The sequence below is a fragment of the Trachypithecus francoisi genome, unplaced genomic scaffold, assembly GCF_009764315.1.
Source record: "Trachypithecus francoisi isolate TF-2019V2 unplaced genomic scaffold, Tfra_2.0 Lachesis_group16, whole genome shotgun sequence".
Lineage (NCBI taxonomy): Eukaryota > Metazoa > Chordata > Mammalia > Primates > Cercopithecidae > Trachypithecus > Trachypithecus francoisi.
The window spans coordinates 76,220,239-76,244,554 of record NW_022681461.1 but is presented as its reverse complement, the minus strand read 5'-3'; the positions used below and the strand labels follow the sequence as shown (position 1 = coordinate 76,244,554).

The window sequence follows — 24,316 nt, the reverse complement described above, 5'->3', positions numbered from 1 at the left end:
GCCCTCCTCCTGAGTTGCTGGGTCTGGATCTCGGGGTCAGGGTTGTTTGTGAGATTGGAGAGGCAGCAGAAGTAGCCCAGGTGAAAGAGAAGAACCTGGGTTGTTCTCTTTGCTAGGCAAACTCTTTGCACCACAGTCTGGGCTGCCTCAGGCATTGGATAGGAGTGAGCCTAGGGTGGGGGTACTCACCCATCCAGCGGTGCAATTTGAGAAGGAAGGGGCAGAAGCAAGGCGCGGCTGATGAGGAACATCTGCTCTCTTTCCACAGTGCAGATGGAAGGCCTAAATGCCAGCACACCATTTATTTCACTGTGGCAAAATCCATGTTTATTTCATCCCTCACCTCATTGTCTAGACTTAACATAAATCAGGACAGTGTGAATGGAAACCCCAGGTCCTTCTCTTGGCCTTGTCAGCTTTATTCTTCCCTAGGGCAGGTGCACATGGTGCATTAGTGTCGTAAGGTGGCATGAGACTGTACCAGGCCATTAGTTCTGATTCTAATCCAGCAGCATCACTGCCTTGCTCCGTGATCTCCCCATGTTTGAGTCACCTCATCCTTGATATGGAAGTGGCAGTACCTGTTCTCTCGGTAGCATAAGACAAGAGACAGGGAAGTGCTTGGGAAAATGCAATAAAAGACGCCGCTGGAAGCCTTCAGCAGTAGGTTGGGATACAGAGGCCCTGGCCTTGCAAAATGAAGTGAGGTCAGCACAGATTAAGCAGACCAAATCAAATCTTTGATGGTTGAGTGATTTTTAAAAATGATTGCAGGTCTGCACAATTTAACAAGACTGCCCATAGCAGCTGAAAACATTTTTCCAGAGCAGATCAGATAAGGCCAAGTTAGAAATTGGTCAATGCTGTAAATCAAGTGGCAGACTATCAATGACCTAGATTACCCCAGTTTTCCCACAGGAAGTGAAAGGAAAACCTCTGTATGGCTGTCGAGGCTTGATTTGCCAAGAGCTAAGAGAGCTACACAACGTTAAAAGATTGCCCATTTCTCAGCTTGCCCTAATGAATTGGGACTCATTTAATTCAGAAGCCAATGAGATGTGTAAATCACATCTATAGAATAAGTGGTCAGATTTAAGCTCCAGTTGCCAACAATCTGTAACAGCCTCTGGTTGCATTGTTCATCTCTTAGTTAATAAATGCTTGGCTTTTTGCTGAAGCTGCTGCTGCTTTTTAATGTCTAACACCATGAGGTCAGCATTTTCCCCATTTTCTGCCCTTCCTTTAAGGAGGTAGGGATGAGAAATGGTAAGAACATATGGCTTGTCATGGGCCTTGACTTGGAAGACCCAGAGTATGGGTACTGAAGTAGAGCCTCAATGGCTCTTTTCTGTCTGTGCTGCAGGTTTAGGGGCCTGCATTTAGACTGGCCCATAACTATGGGAGCTGCTCCCAGCAATCCTAGCCTTCTCAAGAAGCCCATAACTCTTAGGAAGAACTAAGAGCCTAACTCGTCTTGACTTTTCAGGAAGCCGATAACTCCTAGGTAGAACCAGGAACCCAACTCTACTCATCTTTCCTATGTAGGGTCTACAAGGCAGTGTAACACACCGTGCCCTGCACCCTAACTGATCATGGTCAGCCGTGGTGACCATAGGATGGTTCATCCTTCTTGCTGGTTCCCAGGGTACTCTTTTGGCACTTACCACTCCCACATTCTGAACTCCTGGCCCTGTAGTTGACTTTGACCCTACCTTCAGCCCTTTGAATTTGTGCAAATACCATTGCTGAACTGACTTGACTCATTCTCCAGCTCCCACTACCCTTTGCGGTGGAGGTTTGTAATGCCCTTGCTGAAAGTGAAGCTCCCAGTTTCACATTGGGACACAGTAGGTAAGCAAATGCCACACAAAAGAAGGTACATAATGCACACTTAACCATTATGTAACGTCTACATGGTTCTATTGCAGGGCTATACTTTCTTATCTGTAGATACATGAAAATGGGAAAGCATGTGCTTTTAAATATATACTTAATGACAATGATATAGTTTTCACCTGAAGAACATCTAGAGCCATCCAAATACAGGGCCAGGCACACTATATGAGCCTGAACGACTGTGGCAGGATTCTAAGAATCTGGATGATGAATCTGAAGAACTCTGTAACAAACAGATGCAAAGATGCCATATTTAGACCTCAGAGGAAGTGAGCCTCCTGTCACTGGAAGAATCCATTCATTCTCCTGATTCACTCAGGTAGAATAAGTGTTGATGGCCTGCTGTGTGCTAGGGATTCAAGGACGGTGCAGTGGAAAAGATGGGCTAGTGCAGAGGATTTAGAAGGTGGTGTGGGACAATAAGTACTCCGAGAGAGAAGCATGTGGTGCTCTCAGAAGTAACTTGTCCACAATCACAAACCAGTAAGTGACAATTTAATTTTGAACACATGTATATCTGACACCAAGACTCACCTATCAACCATTAAGCTGTATCATTGCATAAGCAGTTCCCTGTAACTGGATTGGAAGGTTTGAGATAATGGTGAGAATGGTGAGAAAGGATGACGGCGAGATGGACTGTCTTGTATGCCATTTTAGGTAGAGTTTGGATTTTATCCTGTGGGTCATGGGAATCTCTCAGGAAGTGATCTAGTTGGATATGCATTTTTGAGAGAGTACTCCACTGTAGTATATGAAGTCATTTGAATTGGGAGGGATGGGGAGTGGGCAGTAAGACCACTCAGAGGTGGCTATCCTAATACTGATCCAAGAATGAAATAGGGATAGCCGGACATGAGAGAGTGGTTATGGAAATGGTGAAGAAGGCATGGATGTGATAATTATGTGGTTGAATTGTTGGAACTTGGTACTAATTGAGTAAAGGGGGAGGGGTATGGAGAAATAAAACTGACAGCCATGTTTCCAGCATAGATGAGGAGATGGTTGATGTTGAACATGGAAAGAGGGACATATTTTGGGGAAAGGTGATGAGATTATTTTGGACATGTTGAGATCATAATACCTTTGGAATTATACATGTGAGATGCCTGATAGGAAATAACATGTAGGTATGGAATTCAGGGAGGAGATCTGGGGTTTTGGGACTTCAGAAAAGCCGCATCAAATAGTAACTTTAGACATGGATGTGAATGAGGCTATCCAGGGAGAGAATGCAGAATGAAAGATCAACCTGGTGACTCACCGTGCTGAGGGCAGCCAGGGAAGCAGAAGGGGAGTCAGGGTAGGCAGAAACAGGCCGGTGGGTGAAGATGAAAGAACTTTCCAGGAAGGAAGGAGTGATGCATGTTGCCAAATGCCGCTGACAGGCAATGGCACACGTTCTAAAAAGTGGCCATTGAACATACCAACTAGAAGGTAACTGGTGGCCCTCACAGGAATGGAAAAGCAGGTTCAGTAAGGTGGAGGAGTGTGGAGTTGAGCTGAGAGGAAGTCGGGGGATTGAATTAAGGCTTTGGCTCCCTAAGTGGTGTGGCTGTGAAGGAAAGAAGAGAAGTAAGTCTTAGCTAGAGAGGGTACAGGATTTGCATGGATTGTTTTAAGAAGAGGAAGTCTAAATTCTTAGGTGAAAGAGGAGAAAATAGAGAAAGAGGCGAAACGCAGGTGAGTGGAGGATAAATGATGGTGTGGGGTCCCTGAGAGGTCAGAGTATGACGGAATTCAAGGTACTGATTATTAGCCTTTTTATGTACAAACAAAGAAGATACTGATTTTCTATATATGCTAAGTGTGGGCTTGTCCTGGGGAGGAAGTGTCTTTTACTGAAGCTAGAGAGTTGGCAAGGAACATGTACAAAGATCCCTGGACAGTGTTGAGAGCTCAGCTAAGGTTGGAGACCACATATTTGTAGTGTCGTTCTCCTACACTCCAGGGCACCCTATGTAGATGTTTGATCTTGGGAAATGAGATTGTGCTTAGCTCTCATTTGGGATTTTTGCCAGATACCTGGATGTAGCCAAAGGACAAGGAGGCAAGATTATTGAGGATATAGGAAGACAGTGCAGTGATTGGAATGGATCATTCACATCATCTTAGGTAAGAAGACATAAAAATGAAGACAGGAGGGCTATGATGGACTGGTATAAGATAGAGGAAGCTGGAAATTAGAAGATTTGAAAAGACCCAAGAGCAGAAGTGTGAGGACAAGCCAGTGAGAGACAGGGGAAGAGGTGAGGCTGTGGTTGGAGTCTGGGCCGTTGCACCTGAACAGTTCCACATTTAGTGATGAGGCCAGATTTCAGCACTAAGTACAAATGGTTGAGGAGAGTGAAGATCAAGGTCATCAGAGTTGTGGTTTTCAGGAAACTGTGGGAATAGGGTTGAATGAGTCATGAACACAAACACTGAAGTCACCCCGGATGATGGTGGGATTTCATGTAGCTCCTGTGAGCCAAGGAATGAAGTCATCAGTGGATGTACGGAAGTGACCAGAAGATCAGCTGGGGACAGAGTTAAGGACAGAGGGAACAAGGGAACAGATGAGACTTTTTCCATGAGGGCAGAGGAGTCATGGTCTGGAAATGACACGAAGGAGTAAGAAAAGTGCCAAACCCACTTCCTGATCCTAATGCCATCTGGCTTAAGGGCCCATATTCATTGAGTCTGAAATGCAACGGACAACTACCAGTTTGCCTGGAGGTGGTACCAATACTTTTCTAATATTTTTTTTTAAAACTGGAGGACGTAGTCTATTTTCAACTTTATTCAGCCAGATTTATTCATCCCTATTGAGTTTTCTAAGTCAGTGAATCAGTATTTTAAGGAATAAATCTTAGGCACATAACATGATAGCAATCAAATATGTATTATAAAGCTTCTTTAATCAATACAAGCTATTCTTATAAATCTATTGGTTAACGTCTAGATTGCCATGTCCACTTAAAATGGGAAAACATTCCAGTTAGCACTTTGTGGATGTTGGGTTGCTACTTGGACACAGTTGCTGGCCTTTTGGTCTGATCTGAGGTGAATTTTGAGCTAGGAGTTTCCCACGCATATGCATGATGTCCTACTATCTGTGATATATGCTGGACATCTGAGCCTGCCTGGTATGCTAATTATCAGACCAGAGAAATACACATCACTGTGAATCACAAGGGTAGCACATCTAATCTAAAACAATTCAAACCCCTATAATTAAAGAGTTCAGATGTCTTCATAGCTCTATTCCTCAGATTTCTTTTTTTTATTTGAAAAACGAAAGCAAACAACAAACAATCATGTAAAAGGAGACAGTCTAGGCTTGTGTAAATTTGCAGTGGAAATCTGCCTCTCTGATGAGCTGTACAGTGTCTATGGGTTGAAAAACGAAATTCAAAAAGCAAATAGTTGGTCACCTTGGAGCCCAGAGGGATGCTCAGAATTTCCTAACATCACAATGGTGACTACTGAAAGTTTCATTCTGTTTTGTGACTTGACTTGCAGTGAGGAAGGTAGTACAGCTGTAAACCAGCTGTATTTTATTTATGCTTGGAAACAGGGGCTCTTTGTCTGTTCCAAATGTTCCTGGCCCCCTCCCTCAATTTCATGGACTTAGGTTGTTAGTGGAAAAGTGGTTGTTGAATTATCAGTTCACTCTTGGAACCTGCCACTCACCAGGACTTCTGGCAACCAGTGAGCCTTTTTGTGATATGCAGCAAGGTAAAGAAGTCGTTAAGTGGATTTCCCACATGTTCCTCTGTGACTTCATTCATAGAAATGCGTTGATAACTGAGTTACATTAAACGCTGTCTTCCCAGCTGTCTGAGGACATAAGGGATGTAGCGCCTCCTAGTGGAAGGAATTTCTTAGCATGCGTTCAACCCTGCACATGTTTTTGGAATGAGGCAAGGTATTTAAAAATACTGTCCACTAATGAATGTATTTATTATATGTGGGTAGCAGGAAACAAAAAAGGCATAAATAAGCCTTTCAAAAAATTTACTTATTACACAATCTCTTTTTTTGACAAATCAGCCCTTGAATACAAATAATCTTTTAATGGTGAAAAAAATGACTGAATCATAGCATCTTATAACCACAGGAGCTATGGGTATTAATAACATGGAAACTGAAGCTGTGGTTATTTTTGAGTGGAAGAAGAGGGATTAAAATTGGCACAGGGCACATGGAGAGGCTTCTGGAAGTGGCTGGCAAGTTCTATTTATTTTTAACTAGGTGGTGATTACAAAGGTGTTTGCCTTACAAAAATTAACTTAGCTAAACATTGATTTTATGATGTTTTCTGTATCTGTATTGATAGGAAGGTAGAAAAAAACTTTTCATTAACCATACTATCTGCTAAATTTGCTCTTTAAGGAAAAACCTAAAAAATGCTAAGCCATGTATAGTTTACTTTTTATTTTTAGAGATGGAGTCTCACTGTGTTGCCCAGGCTGAACTCAAACTCCTGGGATTAAGGGTTTATCCTGAATAGAGGGGACTACAGGCGTGTCTGGCATGGTTTTGACATATTATTTCACCGTCCTTTCAAAATAATACTTAGGTACCAGTGAACACCTACACTGACAGGCCTTGTAATATCATTAAAACTTGAGCTTTTATGTTGTCTGTGGCACAGGCTCTCTTCTTTCTAGTTCTTCAGAGAACTCCAAATTCAGTATTTCACTTGGAACATCCAGTTGCCATAGAAATGACCATGTAGGTTACAAGTTCATTTTTGTAACCATTCAAAAGGAAAAACTAAGAATGACAGGAAGGCATCCTTCCTTTGGAAAAAATCCTTTGCAGAGTCCCAATTTGAGAAAAATTACATTTTGCTTTAAAGGTGAGAGGTGAACAGATGCATTGGTAATGCTGAAATATTTGACTCCTTCCCCCACAGGGGAAAACTCCTGAAGAGCATCTTATAGGAAAAATTATTTTAAGAGTAATATAGGTGATGGCAAATCAACATTGGGTTGTAATGTTCTAACCAACATAGTTTAATTCTGAGTTATTCAATCATAACTAAATGCATTCAAGACATAGAATACATTTAAAATTCATCTTAAAGGAAATTTCACAATGGCTTTTACATTCATGTAATCCAGATGAGAAATGAAGCGGTGGGGGGAAGCAATAAAGTTGAAAGACCCAAATTGATTCCAGAAGGACTTGCCAAGTTTCTATAATGCCTCATGAGCTGCTTAGGTGGGAAGGAGACTTGGAAAGAGCAAGAACTCTTTTCTAGGTTCTCAGGTTAGGAAGCGAGATTTTGACATGGCCAATTTGATCTTGTATGTCCATTCATGTCTTTTACCTTATCATGGACAGAGTGACCCCTCAGAAGCACAGGATGCAAGGACAACACACAATTCAGTGGCCACTCCTTCTGCATACATCATTGAGCTCTGCCAACCACCCAGGGTTTGAACACACACACACATAAATAATTATATGTGTGTGTATTATATGTATTAAGCTCTGTTTTCTTTCTCCATAGCACTGCATATGTAAAGATCAGCAACCCTGAGTTGAAATAAACTGTCATGATCTGTTTGACATTGTGAGATCACCACTCACCAAAAAGTAAGCTTTTTGAAATGTTAAAATTGAAGCGACAGCACGAGCACAAAGAAACAAGGACCAGAAGGTGTTTAGAATAATGAAAAATTGGGAACAATTCAATAGGAAAACAGGAAAATGGTTAAATATGATATGTCTGGAGTATGGAATACGATGCAGCAGTTAGAAACAGTAAAATAGATCAGTATGTACCGACATGAAGAAAATAGACTTACACATACCTTATGTAAAGGAGGTGAGGAAAAGGAACTTTGGTCTTTTCTGTATTATTAGAATTTGAATATCAAAATTGGATTCATATATTACTTATATAATTAAAAAATTTAAGTTAGACTTAGAACTCTTTGAAATCTACTTTTTGAAAGTTAATTGATGCCACCTGGGAGCAAACATGCCAGTGTGATTGAAGTTTCAGTGGTAACCTGAATCCTCAGTCTCGTTGCACATTTACTCTGAAGACATTCTCAGAAGAGAATTTGAGAGGAAATCCACCCAGCGAGTCCCCTCCTGTGTGTCTGTCTGGGATGCTCTAGAGGTGAGATGCCATTCCCTCAGTCCATTGTGTTAGTTTATTGCAATATTTTAGGGTTCAGTCTCAGCCCTATTCCTGCCAACTGTTAGCTTAAGGCCCTTGGGCAAAGGAGATGAAATTGTTCAGGGCCAACAGATCTCAGAGTTTCTTGCAACCTTAAAAGGAGATGATCCCAACATTTCTTATTCAAGATGCCACCAGCCCTACACAGTCACTCAAAGTGACTTGTCACAGAGGCTGGTGATGTTAGCTGCTTCCTTGGCATCTGAATTCTGGCTCGTGAGCAGATCTTATGCCCAATACATCAGAAACCCTAAATCTCCTTCAGTTGTAGTTGTTGGGAGAATCCATGGGTCGACTGGAGCCTAAGGAAAGCATCAAAAGGTCACTAGAGGCCAGTGGATCTGACCTTCTCCTTTGAACAGCAGTTTGCACAACATATACCAGTGGCTTTGTAGATCTGCTTTTCATTACTGAACTGTTCTATCCTGGGGCAGCCATGGAAGCCACCTGGATATTTCAATTAGTGCAGCAAGCTGGAACTCATTTACTTTATAGTCTACTGCCTGAAGCTTCTCCCAGCTGGGCACCCAACTATGCCCAGGAACTTCTAGATATAACACAGCATCCTGATTTCAGTCTAATAAGTGGGTCTATTTTAGTCTTCTCAATTTCTAGTCATTTTGAAAATGCTCCCCTGTCCCCATACCAGGCATGGGCTCCACTCCCAACTTCTATCACTGTCAGTGGAGGTGACAGCCTTGTGAGCTGCCAGGTGGGACCAGGTACAACCCACAGCAAGGCCACTCTGTGTCTCAGTCTGTAGAGTAGGTGCTTCATAATTGTCTTTGAGTGGCTGACTGAATGCGCATTCATATTATCTGGTCAAAGGAACGTCCCCCCCCCACCACCATAGAGCCTTTGTAACTGAGCTACTGGGGTCCACCTCATTTCAGAATCCCTCAGAGTCCATGGTATATCCATTCATGCATTCATTGAGCAATTATTATGTACCTGTTCTATGTTAGAGAATATTTGAAGTGGTGGGAATATAGTGGTGAGAAAGGCATGGTTCTGCCTTCAAGGCATCACCATACAAAAGATATTCTGGGATTGATGGAGGGTGTTGCAGAACCCCAGCAAATTGACAAGGCTGCTTCCCCTGTGTCCTCTGACTAGTCAGGGACTGGTGGCTCCATGAAACAGGAAGCTGCCCTGTGCTGCACAAAGCTCCAGCCCTGCTTCCTCCTCAACTCCTCACTGGACGTGACTCTGCCTCATGGGGAGCCCATTCTCTTAGGGACCCTTGTAAAATGATCTTCTCATGTTCAAAAACATAAAATGCCTCAGATTCCATTGCTTATAATAAGCACTTTGGGGCCAAAGGAATTTGTTTAATGAAAAAACCAGTTTTTCATAAGTTAATGTTTTTCCTTTGAGACCCGGATGCCCTTCTCTTATTCATCCACTGCCCATGCTGCTAATCAGATGTGAAGGGTAAAATAATACCAGACTTATCATTGCATATTACATGAGAAATGTATTAGTTAGGAGTCTGGGGTTCTAAGGCATAGAGACAGCATAAGCTAGCTCAAGGAAAAGGGGAGGGATTGTTATAAGGGCACAGGGGTGCCCCACAGAATCAAAAACAGAAATGTGACTGGGCCTAAGGAAAGCATTAAAAAATCACTAGGTTTTTTTTCTCTCATCTCTCTTCCCATCTTCCCCATCCATCTATCCATCCATCCATCCATCCATTCATCCATCCATCCATCCACCCACCCATCCATCCATCCACCCACCCATCCATCCATCCACCCATCCATCCATCCATCCATCCATCCATCCATCTCTCCATCTCTCTTTCCTTCTTTCCTTCCCAGCTCCTGCCTCTGTAATTCTTCCTCTTTTTTTTCTTCCAACTTTTATCTCAGTTTCAAGGGGTATATGTGTGTGTTTCTTATATGGGTAAATTGCATGTCATGGGGGTTTGGTGTACAGATTATTTTGTCACCCAGGTAATAAGCATAGTCCCCGAAGGTACTTCTTTGGACCTCACCCTTTTCCCACCCTCTACCCTCAAGTAGGTCCTGGTGTCTGTTGTTCCCTTCTTTTTGTCCATGGTATACTCAATGTTTAGGTCCCATTTATAAATGAGAACATGTTGGTGTTGGTTTTCAGTTCCTGTGTTGGATCACTTAGGACAATGGCCTCCAGCTCCATCCATGTTGCTGCAAAGGACATGAGCTCATTATTTTTTATGGGTGCATAATATTCCATGGTGTGTATGTACCACATTGATGTCCACCATTGATGGGCATTTAGGTTGATTCCATGTCTTTGCTGTTGTGAACAGTGCTGTGATGAACATGTGTGCATGGGTCTTTATGGTAGAATGATGTATATTCCTTTGGGTAGATACCCAGTAATGGAATTGCTGGGTCGAATGGCAGCTCTGTTTTAAGTTCTTTGAGAAATCTCCAAACTGCTTGCCATAGTCCACCTCTGTATTTCTTCCTCTACCTAGCTTTCTCTGCTTTCTGGTCCAGGAGGTCAATCAAATGGGGCTGCCCCACAGTGTCTAAGTTTTCATGTCACCAGCCCAGCCACATCAGAGAGACTCCCTTCACATCAGCTATGACCAGCGGCCATATTGTTCCACAGTGGCTCCTGGATGCAGATTAACTTCTAGCAAAAAGGGACGCATTTTGAGCAGGGCAGACGTGGCCAAAGCTATCTAATATGCCCAAGTCTACACACACAGACACATGCCCAAATCCCTCTCATGGCTACACATCTAACTAGAGATGGTCAAATGGACCCTGCCCTGAACCCACTTGGGAGGATGTGGTTCTGACTTGAGCTGCAGGATCCCAGGGCTTGTGTTGAGGTGGGAACAGCCCTGGAACTGAGCCAGAATACTTGGGCTCTAGTCATGGCTTCACCATTCAACAACTCTAGAGTTTTAAACAAGTTCTTAGCCTGTCTGAGTCTTTATTTTCTGCATAAATTGGGAGTCACAGAGGCAGCTTTCAATTATTTAAAGGACCACATTATGGGAGGGGGATAGGTGTGTTACCTGTCTAGTGTTGGAAGGTGAAACCACAGTGGAGACCACAGAGTGGCAATTTGTGGCTGGAGATACAGAAGAACCTTCTCCCAATCAGGCTGCCCCACCATGTTCAACCTGTCTGCCTTGCAGAGAGTTGACTCTCCCTGTCACTGTGGGAAATCCAAGGGGTCTCAGAAAACATCTACAGAACGGAGATACTGGCCCATTTCCTAACAGGATTGTTTGTTTGTATGGGGGTGGGGGGAGTAAAAACAAGTTTGAGTGCTACATACAAATGAGCATTTTTTTGCACTGTGATCTTAACAAAGAGAAAGAAGTATTTTGCTCCAGTTTGTATATTCTTTCAAAGCCTTTGAACACACTTTATTTTTTTAGACAGGATCTCACTCTGGCACCCAGGCTGGGGTGCAGTGGTGTGATCACAGCTCACTGCAGCCTCAGCGCCCCGCCCCCCCAGGTCAGGTGATCCTCCTGCCTCAGACTCCCGAGTATCTGGGACTACAGGCACACAAAACCATGCCTGGCTGATTTTTGTGTTTTTGTAGAGACAGGGTCTCACTGTGTTACCCAGGCTGGTCTCAAGGTCCTAGGCTCAAGTGATCCTCCCGCCTCCACCTTGCAAAGCCTTAGGATTGCAGGTGTGAGCTACCGCATCTAGCTGAAGCACACTTTTTAGTGTGTCTGCCACAAGAGTTTCCAGGGCCACTAGCTGGCAGAAGGATAAGGTAGGAATGTAAATGACACGCCCCTCTCTTCATGAAAACAATGTTTTTCCTCCCAGTTCCCACCTTAATAGTTTCTGAAATTCTTTCTCCCTTCCTTCATTTATTTATCCTTTCTGCTCCCTATTAGACTGCTGGGGTGGGGACAGGAGTGATGTCTGGTCACCACTGCCTCTGTGACCATAACCTCTGATACTGTCATTTATTCTTTCCAAAGTCTTGGCTATCGTTTGAGGAGCTGAGAGAATAGGATAGCTCTGCTCTCACAGAGCGTACTAGCAAATACCCTGCGTGAGGCCCTAATGACATATTTGGTCCTTTCCATCTTTGGGGCTGTAATATTCCCTACAGATGGACCCTTTGGTTAAGTCTCCTTACATTGCTTTTAGTTTTCATCAATCTCTGGTTGGTTTTCAGAACTACTAAATGGAGACATTAGGTCATTCAAAAACAGGCAGATGTATGTATGTATGTTTGTGAGCCATAATAGGGATCCAGAAATATTTACAGAATTTTCATCTATTAAGAGATTTAACAGCTGTGTCTGCCATGTAGTTACTTTAAAATAGAAAATACAAGGTCAGATCTCTTGGGGATACTGTTTTGTTTTTCTTTTCTTATGATTGCTGTTAACGATGTCATGTTTAAGTAAGGAAAGAAGGTTTTGATATTCCTCTAAGAGTTGCCAGCCTATGGAGGAGTTGTGCTCCAAGATGATCGATGGCTTAGAATTCAAATGTAAAAGTGTTTACTTTCTTAGGCCAGTCATCTGATCAACATGTAATGTAGCTGAATTAGTACACATTTCCAAAGAATTTACAAAACAAGACACCTTGCAAAACTAGCAGTCAAATAAGACAGAACTCTAAAATTGAATTTAAAATACAGTTTTGTTTTGTATCATGAATATTGTTGGTACTTGGGGAAAAACATATTTAGTCAGGCACTAAAGGGGCAGCTGAAGTGCTTGATGGTGATTCTCAAAGGGATTCTTGGACCCCTCAAGAGTTTTAGAAGATGATGATGCTAGTACTTTACTATGTATAATTATACTGGAAAATACATTTTTGATACATTATACTTTACTTCTGTTTATGATTTAGGTAGTTTTTGCCTTGCAAAAGGGCGGTAGGGAAACAAAGTTTACTTAAATAATCGGAAGAAAAGGGGGAATGAGGAGAAGCTAATGAAGATGTGAATATTTGTGAGGAAAATTGCCTGTAAATGTGAATAGGGTGGGAACGGAGAGTGGGCGTGTCTGGCAGCACCTCTTCTTATGCTTATCGTCTTACTGGGGTGATTGAAGTTGAGAACACATAGTCCTTCACTTCTTTTGTAAATGGACATAATTGATTCAACACAGCATGATTGCATTCTAGTGTAGCAATTCTCAAAATACTGCCTTCCCAAATATATGGTTCTCCTGATTTATTATGAAATGAGATAAAAATATAAGTCCTTGGTTTAATAAGTGATGAACAAGCCCATAAAATACTAGGTTTTTACTTTTGCCAGAGTAATCTCCTAAGTGAGTTATTAAGAGCCTTTCTGAACTCAAGTTACTGTGTCACCATAGACTCTAATTAGTCTGAGGACTCTAATTAGTTCTACTAAAAAGTCTCACTGCTATTCACTGACAAAGCTCCTAAAATGTGGCATGCATGTAGACAGTTGTAGTTTCCAAAAAAGAAAGAAGTAGGTGGAGCATAGGATGCCCAAAGTGGGCAATGATCAAAGACTCTTGAGAGTCATTGGTCTAGGAAAGTTATTCTCAACCCTGGCTGTGTATCAGAATTGTCTGTAATGCTTCTAAGAATTATGAGTTGTGGCCAGGCACAGTGGCTCATGCCTGTAATCCTAGCGCTTTGGGAGGCCAAGGCGAGTGAATTACAAGAAGTTCGAGACCAGCCTGCCCAATATGGTGAAACCCCATCTCTACTCAAAGTACAAAAATTAGCCAGGCATGGTGGGGGTGCGCCGGTAGTCCCAGCTACTCAGGAGGCTGAAGCAGAAGAATTGCTTGAACCCAGGAGGCAGAGGTTGCAGTGAGCCGAGATTGCACCAATGCACTCCAGCCTGGGTGACAGAGTAAGACTGTGTCTCAAAAAAAAAAAAAAAATTTATGAGTTGCTAGACTGCATGATGATCTACTGAATGATAATCCATTCTCTCCCCAGTAGACTTTTCCTTTATCTCATTGACTAGCACTCATTCACAGATCCACTCAAGACAGTCACGGACAAAAGGAAACAGGATTGTGAGGATTTAGCCCCATGGGGCTAGAGCGCTGCTACTGAAAAAAACCACCATAACTATATTTCAGCTTTACAGTGTGTAAAACTTCAGTTTAAAAACAAAAGGGAAAAAAGGTCTCTGCCTTCAAATATATGCTATTCATTCAAAAAACCAAACATTGTAAGAAATAACTGGATAATTAATCCATAAACAGCAAGAGAAGTAGAGCCAGTCTTTACTGAGTACCTGCCTACCTGTGTGCTGTGTGCTGAGTACTTTATATATGTCACTTCCTTTAATCCTCATTTTAATCTTCAGAGGTCAGTAGTGTCACTGGCCTTCTACAGATTAAAATACCGTAGTTGAGGGAATTTAGGGGATTTGAATTGCATTACCTCTCTAGAATGGGGTGAGACAGAAGTGCATCTTTCAGGCATCTAGGTTTGTTTCTTTGTGGGGGTGTATGTGTATGTTTTCATGTGTGTGGCAGCTTACCAGGCTATCTCCCAATTAATAAGGAGATATATCATCCTCATTCCAGTTTTTCAAATGTGACTTGACCAAAATGCATTCTATTCCCATGCTTTGAGTTTATATGCCAGAAATGGAGTGGGCATGTGTGTCTTCTCAGGACTAATCTATGCATGAAGCTCTTTGAGTCAGCACAATATTGTACAACCTAGTTGTGTTCTGTTCATCAAGTGTCAGTCAATGATTTATTGACAATGCAAACAAGTGGTCTGTTCATGTGAGTTCATGATGATTTGTGAGTAACAGCATGCTTCCTGCCCATCTGCTCTCTCATTTTAAGTGTGCTCTGTAATATAAAAATGATAGTTGTACAATAATTCTATTGGGGTAGATCTGTACCACTATTGAGAGATATTTGTTTGACTTTTACTATCATTTTACAAAATGGAAATTTATTTCACAAAGAAGATGAGTTCATTGCACTTTGGCTTTTTGTAAGAGAAAGTGAGTGTTGTGACACTGAGATGAATAAATGAGTTCGTGTTTTCTGATCCCATGGAAAGGAAAGAATAGAATAATATCATCACATGGATCTCATAATGAAAAGGGAGTAAAGTGAGTCTTCAGAAACGGACTTAAAATAAGCTCATTTCTTTGTAATTAGAAAATGGATCTTGAAAGGGCCTTGCCAAAAGGCAATGATGTGATGTTGGGGTATAGAGCTTTTTTGTTAGTGGACTGTTTTATCACAGAATGTGAGGTGAGGCAGAAGAAATATGATTCATGTTATAGGGCTTTAGTTATTGATAACATAGGAGTTTGCTTTCTCCAGCTCTTGTTCATAGCTGATAACTGGCATTTAGAGGAAATATTGTTTACTTATTTAAATAATTTTTTAAGATAGTGAAAATTCTGTATATTTGGTTAAATTAAACTTGGTTGTTTGCATAGGCTGTCTTTTCCTGAGCTGCCCACCTTACTTCTCTATGGGTCAGGGAAGCACATACCCTGTGGAATCACCCTGCTCTAAAACCCATGGCAACCTCTTCTAAGAATTCATCCTTTGCATTCCATCCAAGTATGTCTTATTATATCCATAGCATTTAGTGCATTTATCGTTTCCTCTCCTGCTTTCCTCTACTCGATTGGGAGAGCCTTAAGGACTAGAGAGTGACTTATTTATCCTTGTTTCCCCAGCACCTTGCAGCAAAGAACCCAGCACATAGTAGGTGCTTGTGGTGAATGTAATTCAGGGTATCTTAGGACTATCCTGCTCGTTGTGAATAGAGAATAAAAACAGTTTTCTAAGTTCTCCATCTGCCACAAAATTCTGGGAAGAAAAAGTATGAATTACTTCTTTCTGCACACACAGAAGTCTTCCATTTTGCAATTTTCCATCTAGTCTGCTGTGTTTTCTTTCTCTTCCTTATCAGGGCTATACATCCTCTGTCCTGGCCAGAGCGTCATTTGAGGCATGCTTATGCAATTCTTGTTGTCTTCAATTAAGGTTCAGGACTGAGATTACCAGCTTGGCTTGGTAACCCTGTTCACTTATTAAAAAATCAGTCAATCCTTCATTTTTATGAAAAGATGCAATACAAAATAACCTTGATTTAGAATTTAATGAGACTGACATTTGACCTGAGTTCAGTTAGGCAGACAAATGAAAAATGCAGACAAAATTGAGAGAAGGAAAATAATTACCTACTTCAATAGCGTGGGTGATTCTATATCCATATGCCCCAGGAGAATATGAAGTGGGAGATGCATGAATTACCTGAAATCTCTTTTAGCCTCTGTTTATGATATTAGCCTTTCAAGATGCAGGTATGTTTTTTATGCCTTGTGGTCTCTAACCACAAGTGAGCTTTCTTTATCTGATGGTCAAAAGAAGTGGTGACCCAATCCATAGTAGGAGAAGAATGTGTCTGCGTGGACTCTGTGTGAGACAGTGTTGTTGGATACTTTATGAACACTTTAAGGGATTCTTATGAGTAATTTTGATTATAGATGACTAGGAACCAAATGCGACTTTCTTAGAGAGACACAAAATTCATCGTCCAAATAGACCATAGGGTCAGCAGGCTTTGTAAACATGTTTTGTATGTGCCTGGGGGTTGAGAGCAGGGGCGGGAGAGGGTCTGATCAGTTCACCAAACCAGGGGCTGGTGCTGATGTTTGATCAACAAAACACATCTAGGCCTAGGGCTCTGATCTAGGTCCAACTGCCAACATAGGTTGAGTAAAGCGTTTTCATACCTGCCTTTCCTACTTCAGATAGAGAGAGGAGAAAAAAAAAAAACCCTTTGAGGAAAAAAAGAAAGAATAATATGAGCCCAAGCAGTGGTTCTATTCACTTAAGGAGAATGGAGTATGTTTATTTAATTTTAACTGAAAAGTCTTGGCCAATATTTCTAAGCCTGGTTTGGGATAACAGAATGAATGGCCTTGGGGGAGAGGGAGAAGAAAGAGGATGCCTGGTTTTAGTGTCCGCTTTATGGTGTGTGCTGTGTTTAATCCTCATAACAATCCTAAGTGGAAGGAAGAACTCCCCACATTACCAGTGACGCAGTGGAAGCCCAGGTGCTACTGAAGTTCATGCAGTCAGCATTGACGATGTCTACACTAGAATCCAGGCCTGACCCAACCCAAAGTCTGTATTTTTTCCCTCTACAGTCTCTTAAAATTGGCAAAAGGTAAACTTTCATGTGACCCTCTATTTGATTGAAGCAGCAGATTTAGGGGTCATGCAACAGGAGAATGAGTGGATTGTAAGTCTTTGAGTCTGCAGATCTTTGGGGAGAAAACCCAATTCTGTTGAAGTAGGAGCTGTTCAATTGGAGGTGAGATTTTTAGTAGGGGTTTCTAATGTATTCTTTTTTTTTCCCCATTGATGGTTGTTAATACTTCCCCTACACACACACACACACACACACACACACACACACACACACACACACATAAATAGGGCACGTTATTCTCCCATGTAAGGGCTGCTCTCCCTTATCCCTCCCACTTACAGCAATGTGTGCCTCTCTGTAGCTGAAGGTTGCCTTGTATTAGGACAACGGACTGATGAGTACTCCCCACCAGGGTTCAGAGAATATGCTTCATTCACCTTTCAGCCTCTCACAGTTCTAGCACAGGGGAGATAAAGATGTTGATGGTTTGGGGTGCTTTTTGACAAATAACATAGGCAAACACTTGACACCCCTAGGCTACCACCTGTCCTGTTGTGTGGATACATATTCAGTGAAGCCGGATAAGTTTTACAAATCACAATAAATACAGCCTTAGCAGAGCCAGTTGCCTGCGGGAGGTGACTGAATCTTCTGGTTGTCGTTTTCAGGTCTTTAGACACTGGGCTCCTTTCTGGACCACCCCCAAACTAGTGACAGATGCAGTCAGAGTAACAGAATAAGGAAGTCTAAAATCACGCAAGCCTCTTAGTTCTTGATAATTGACATGTCCAGCATTTCTTGATCATCAGTGGAAAATACTAAACTTTACAGTGCGTGAAATAATCAATTCATTCCTCTGATGGGCCAAATATTTAAGTCAGTATGGAAGTCTATCTTTCTGATTGCTGCATTAGTCCCTTTTCTTTGTGTTTATTTTGCTTCTTAGTAGAAAAAACAATCTAAAAGATTCTCATTTTAAGTGACTTGAGCCATCAGTTAAATCTTAAAAGCCAATTATTTTGAAGCAGTAGAGCCTTACGAATTCTAAAGTCACACACTGGAAGCCAAACTATCCAGAGTATAAATATTTCCTTTTGAGGGGGATACTGACAGGTTCTTCTATTTCATTCCAATTCCAGTTCCTGCCCTCCACTCACAGACGGGGAGGGAAGGGGAAGGCTCACTAATTGGCAAGGCTGAACAAGGATAAAGAATTCAGTGTATAAAGAATCAAGCTTCTGATCCTCTCAAGAGGTCACATGCAGAGTGTCTGTGTGCTGGACAGCTTTGGCTGTACACATCAGAAGTGTTCCAGGCTTGAGGTTTTTGGCAAGTCTTGCTGCCTACGTTCAAGTCCTGGCTCAGTCACTTACTAGTGTGTGAACATAGCTGAGCTATATAATGTTTCTGAGCCTCAGTTTCACTGTCTGTAAAATGGGGATGACAATAACTGTACCCACCTCACAAGGATGCTGTGTCGTGAGGTGTCAACGAGCCATTTGTGTCAGAACATAGCACAGTGCTGGGCTCACACTAAACATTGCATTCATGTCAGCTACTAGCTCTTTAGAACTTTTCGACTTTGGTCCCTAGGGCTACATTAGCCCCTCTTTCTTGCCAGACAATAATCTGAGGTTGATTGCTGCTCTCAGAAGAAACAGTGTTTGAAAGTTAAGAAAAATATACCTAGAAATCTAATTTCTAATTTCATTGTCGTGCCTTAACAGGCGTTTTAACCCAGATGCCTTAAAAGACTTTTACAAAATGCAAAATTCTGATCCAGGAAACTTCTCAGCCATAGTGCCAAAGGACAGTATCAGTCCCAATTCCCTTTATCCCAACAAAACCACTCCCCAGTCAAAAATTATCTGACACAATTTCATTGGGGTTCTCCAATTGGCAAGAGTTTGTTTAAAGTGCAAATCTCTGAGCCCCACCCTCAGGCCAGCGGGGCCGAGGAATATGCATTGAACACTTTGGGCGCTAACTCGGGTGCCAGTGGTTGCACTTGGACATATACTACTCTAGGCCTTTGGGCTCCTTTCGTCCCAGCAGCACCTGCTGTCCTCAAGACAGGGACTCCCTTGTTTTCCTCATGCGAGAGCCGTTGCCCAGCTAGTCCATCCCATTGAAGACAAACTCTGACTCACCTTTTCAGATGTGGTTCTCTGGCTGGGCACAGTGGCTCACACCTGTAATCCCAGCACTTTGGGAGGCCTAGGCGGGTGGATCATGAGGTCAGGAATTTGAGACCAGTCTGACCAACATAGTGAAACCCTGTCTCTACTAAAAATACAAAAATTAGCCGGGTGTGGTGGTGTGCACCTGTAATCTCAGCTACTCAGGAAGCTGAAGCAGGAGAATTGCTTGAACCTGGGAGGCGGAAGTTGCAGCGAGCCGAGCTCACGCCACTGCACTCCAGCCTGGGTGATAGAGTGAGACTCCGTGTCAAAAAAAAAAAAAAAAAAAAAAAAATGAAAGAAAGAAAGAAGAAAAAAAAAACATGAAGTTCCCAACCATGTGCTATGTAGAGAGCACCATGATGGCCCTGCAGTGTACAAAGGTGAATTGGCCATGGTGTGTGTTGGCATGAGGCTCCCAGTCCAGCTAAGTATACCTTTCAGGGCCAAGCTGGCTCCAATATCCTGTTTCCTAAGGCCCAGTCGGTGGTCCCAGCTTCTGGTCTGTGGGCTCACCTAGTTTAAAGACCCCCTTGAGCCTCAAAGGATGTTCCAAGCATGCTTCAGTTGGGGAATTATTGGTCAACATAGTGGGACAGTTCTTCACTGGGTGGGACTGCCCTACACAGTACAGCGTACTTAGCATGTCTGCCCTCCCAACACTGAGTACCAAAGGTGCTCCAGAGTCATTGTGACAATCAAGAAAAGTAATGATTGCCACATGTTTCTGAATACCCCCGACCTCTGTGGGATAATACTGCCCCAGGTTGAGAGCCTCTGTCCAGTTTAGGTCTTTCTCCTCAGTCCATGCCTCTGCTACCTCCTTAAGGGACCAGTTCCCTCCAAGGGGGATGCTTTCTTAGAAATGTCATTTGTTGGCTGGGCACAGTGGCTCACACCTATAATCCCAGCACTTCAGGAGGCCAAGGTGGGCAGATCACTTGAGGTCAGAAGTTCGAGACCAGCCTGACCAACATGGTGAAATCTCATCTCTACTAAAAGTATAAAAATTAGCAGGGTGTGGTGGCATGCACCTGCAATCCCAGCTACTTGGCAGGCTGAGGCACGAGAATCACTTGCACCCGGGAGGCGGAGGTTCCAGTGAGCCAAGATCGCGCCACTGCATTCCAGCCTGGGCAACAGAGCGAGACTCCATTTCAAACAAAACAAAACAAAAGAATGTCATTTGACAGTGTACAAAGTTTTTATATTTTAATGTACAAATGAAGTTGACACGATATCAACCAAAGGGAAAGAAGGGCCATTTTGTAACAGGCAGAAACCAGTTGGGATTTAAGAAGCATAAAAAAGGATGAGTTTGCATCCTTTGTAGGGACATGGATGCAGCTGGAAACCATCATTCTTAGCAAACTATCACAAGAAGAGAAAACCAAACACCGCATGTTCTCACTCATAGGTGGGAACTGAACAATGAGATCACTTGGACTCGGGAAGGGGAACATCACACACTGGGGCCTATCATGGGGAGGGGGGAGGAGGGAGGGATTGCATGGGGGAGTTATACATGATATAAACGTCATGCACATGTACCCTAGAACTTAAAGTATAATAAAAAAAAAAAAAAAAAAGAAGCACTTTAATTACCCTTATTTTTTTTCTATAAAGGAAAATACTTTTATTTCTTTCACTGATGTGCCAGTGACAGTCTTAGCAGGCTTGCCTTTGTAAGTAAATATGATGGCACTTCCCAGTCAGCATGTATTGGGATATGAAGCTGTGTGGAGTCTGAGGCTGACCTCTGGTAGTGTGAGGACCTTGGGGGGTTGCCTTGGAGAATAGAGGGTCCAGCCCAAGGCCCCGGCTTTCAGGGTTGGGGGTTGAGATGAATTTGTCACAGCCCTGCCTGAGCTCACCACACTGAGAAGTCAAGCAGAGGCAACAGCTTCTGTTTGCTAAGTGTTACCACATGCTAGGCACTGTGTTGAGTATTGTGAAGGACCTCTTAAATCCTCAGAACAACCATTTCAGCATTTTACAGCTGCAAAAACTGAGTCTTAGCAAACATGGTCTTAGAGCCATGAGAATAGAACTGGTACTTAAATCCCAAGTCTAAAGCCTGGACTCGTCCACAACACCATCCAGCTTCTCACCCATCTTTCGCTTAATTCATCCCTTTTATCATTTATTTTAGGATTCAGTTTGATTCCCCCAAATCTCAAAACTTTCAAGGATGGCAATACTTCTCACACAAACACACTTTCTACTGAATGCCAGGAGGGGTCTGCACTTAGATTCCTCAGCTGTCACAGTACCATTGAGTCTGAGGGTGCCTGACTGCTTGGTTGTGGTCTTTTGACACCTTGCATTTGTGTTTAACGGCCCCAGTGGTTGAGAAGTGGAGGGGAGCCACACTGACAGAGGTGGAGGGAAAGAGGAGAGGGTGTAGGGAAAGAGGAGAGGGTGGAGAGATAGAGGGGAGGGTGGAGAGATAGAGGGGAGGGTGAGGGAAAGAAGAGAGGGTGGGGAGTTGGAGGGGAGGGTGGAGGAATAAAGGAGAGTGTGGAGAGAAAGAAGAGAGGGTGGAGAGATAGAGGGGAGGGTGGGGATGCAGAGGAGCGGGGAGGGATAGAGGGTAGGGTGGAAAGAAAGAGGGGTAGGTGGGGGAGGGTGGAGAGAAAGGAGAGGGTGGGGAATGAAGGGGAGGGAAAGAGGGGAGGGTGGAAGGATAGAGGGGAGGTGAGATAAAAAGAGGCCTGGAGCTGGTGTTAGGAGGCCAGGGTCTAAACCCCACTTGAAAACCTGCCTGCTGGATGACATGCACAGACTCTCTGGGCCTGAGTTTCCCATTCGCATGTAAGATGGGGAGGCCTTCATCCACTCCCCTAAGAGGGTTGTTGTGACAATTCAGAGCAGTGTTAGAGTCCCAAGTGGGGTGAATGCCCCTGGGGAGTGTACAGGGCCATCCTTTGGAGTGTGAGTAGAAAGTCTTAGCATTTTTATTTTTTACTCAACAAGAAATTAGGTTTTACAAATATTTGATGTAAGGATGGACCATGACATCCACAGTCAGCTGCATGTTCTGGGCATGTCCTCAAAGAAAGAAGGGACTTTGGAAACGGGAAGGGGTTGGGAGCTCTATCCTCATTCATTCCCTTTCAGCCTTTGTGGTGCTTGATTGCAATTTGCCACTTCCGGTGAGGCGGATACACAGAATACATTATCCAGCTTAAACTCAACAAACCCTGTTTCAACAAACTGAAGAAGTGGCTTAAAAAGTTTTCATGAATTAAAAGCTAATTAAAATCTATAATGAACAATATCCACATAAACCAAAAAATGACAGAGTTAACACTTCACTGGGAAGAAATTCTTGTTGTCATCGTTGTTGAATCAGTCCTAGTAAGATGTGGAAAAAAAAAACAGACTAGTGATATCTGACAAGAAGTTGGCCCCAGAAGTTCAAAATTATCAAGGTCAGGTGCAGTGGCTCATGCTTATAATCCTAGCTCTTTGGGAGGCCAAGGTAGGAGGATCACTTGAGGCCAGGAATTTGCGACCAGCCTGGGCAATATAGTGAGATTCCATCTCTACTAAAAATCAAACAATTAGCTGGATGCTTGTAGTCTCAGCTACTCCAGAGACTAAAGAGGATCACCTGAGCCCAGGACTTTGAGGCTGCAGTGAGCTGTGATGGCACTACTGCACTCCAACCTGGGCCACAGAGTGACACCCTGTCTCAAAAAAAAAAAAAAAAAAAAAAAAAAGAAGACTTTTTGAATGAAAGAAAGATTTACATCTCCTCTCATTAATAGCACTACTGATTTTTATTTAACACATTATTTCATTATGTTATTACAAATTATGTGATTTAAATGCCTATTTTGATGCATATTCTATAATGTACACTTAGTTCAGTAGTACATGTGTATTGCTTGTATTTATCATGTGTGAATATATATACACACACATGGTATGTGCTCAAAATATTTTACAGATTAGAGTATGTGAAAAAAATTTGAAGACCACTCTGCATAATAAATGTGCAGAGGCTGGCCCATGAGACATGTTTCTCCCTGGAATAAAGTTGGTAGTGTGTGTGTGGACCTTGCTGATTAAAGGAGAGTGGCTGATTTGATTTCTGGAACAAGGTGCATCTCAAACTAGCTGGCAGCACTACCTAGGCCTGGCCCCATCCCAGCTGTTCACACCGAGTTCCAGACATTTGTAGGAGCCCGGACGAAGCCAGCTGGCTGCCTATCAGTGGCCTTCTTCTGTCAGCACTACACAGTTGTCATGGCTCACATCTAACCGCCAGACAGACAAAAAGGAGATGCCAAGATTTACATCTGCAGTTCCTGACCTCCGCAACCACACCCGATTCTTTGGTTGGTCCTAGACAAAAAAAAACAGTTTTGCAGATTTGGGGTCTCTTCCTCAAACTGGCTTTTGATTATTTATTTATTGGCAAACCTAAATGTGGGATATGATTGCTCCTCCTGCAAATCAGAGCTGGTTGCTGTAGCTAACATTTACTGAGAGAGTAGCATACCCAGAGTTCAGCTAAGTGCTTTCTGGAATTATTTTATTTTCACAGCAACCACGTAGAGTAAGGTCTGCCACTAGCACCACTTTACAGATAAGCAAATGGAGACTTAGAAAGGTTAAGTAATTTTACTAGAGGAACATAAACTAAGGGTGAAAGTGAGAAATCTCAGTCTCATTGGTCTGACAGCTATATAAGGAACTGAAAGGATGTACCATTGCAAATCTTCAAAATAGAAATACCTCAAGTGCAATGCAGGACTCTGGATTCGATTCTGGCACAAAGAACATTTGTGGGAAAAAAATAGTGCAACCCAGAGTCTTTAGATTAGTTAACAGTATTGCATCAATGTTAATTTATTCATTTTGACAAATGCACCCTGGTTATGTAAGATATTAGCATTATGGGAAGCTGGGTAACGGATAGATGGAGACTT

The 24,316-nt window shown here is 42.6% G+C and overlaps 1 protein-coding gene and 1 long non-coding RNA gene across 5 annotated transcripts in view; both read left to right on the top strand.

Annotated features, from left to right (window-relative positions):
- PALM2AKAP2 (PALM2 and AKAP2 fusion) overlaps positions 1 to 24,316 on the top strand; it is a 402,567-nt gene that overhangs the window by 33,119 nt on the left and 345,132 nt on the right. The window lies entirely within an intron of this gene.
- LOC117098854 lies at positions 5,698 to 7,486 on the top strand. Its single transcript, XR_004443617.1, has 2 exons — positions 5,698 to 5,806; positions 7,400 to 7,486. It is a non-coding gene; the product is annotated as an uncharacterized LOC117098854 (long non-coding RNA).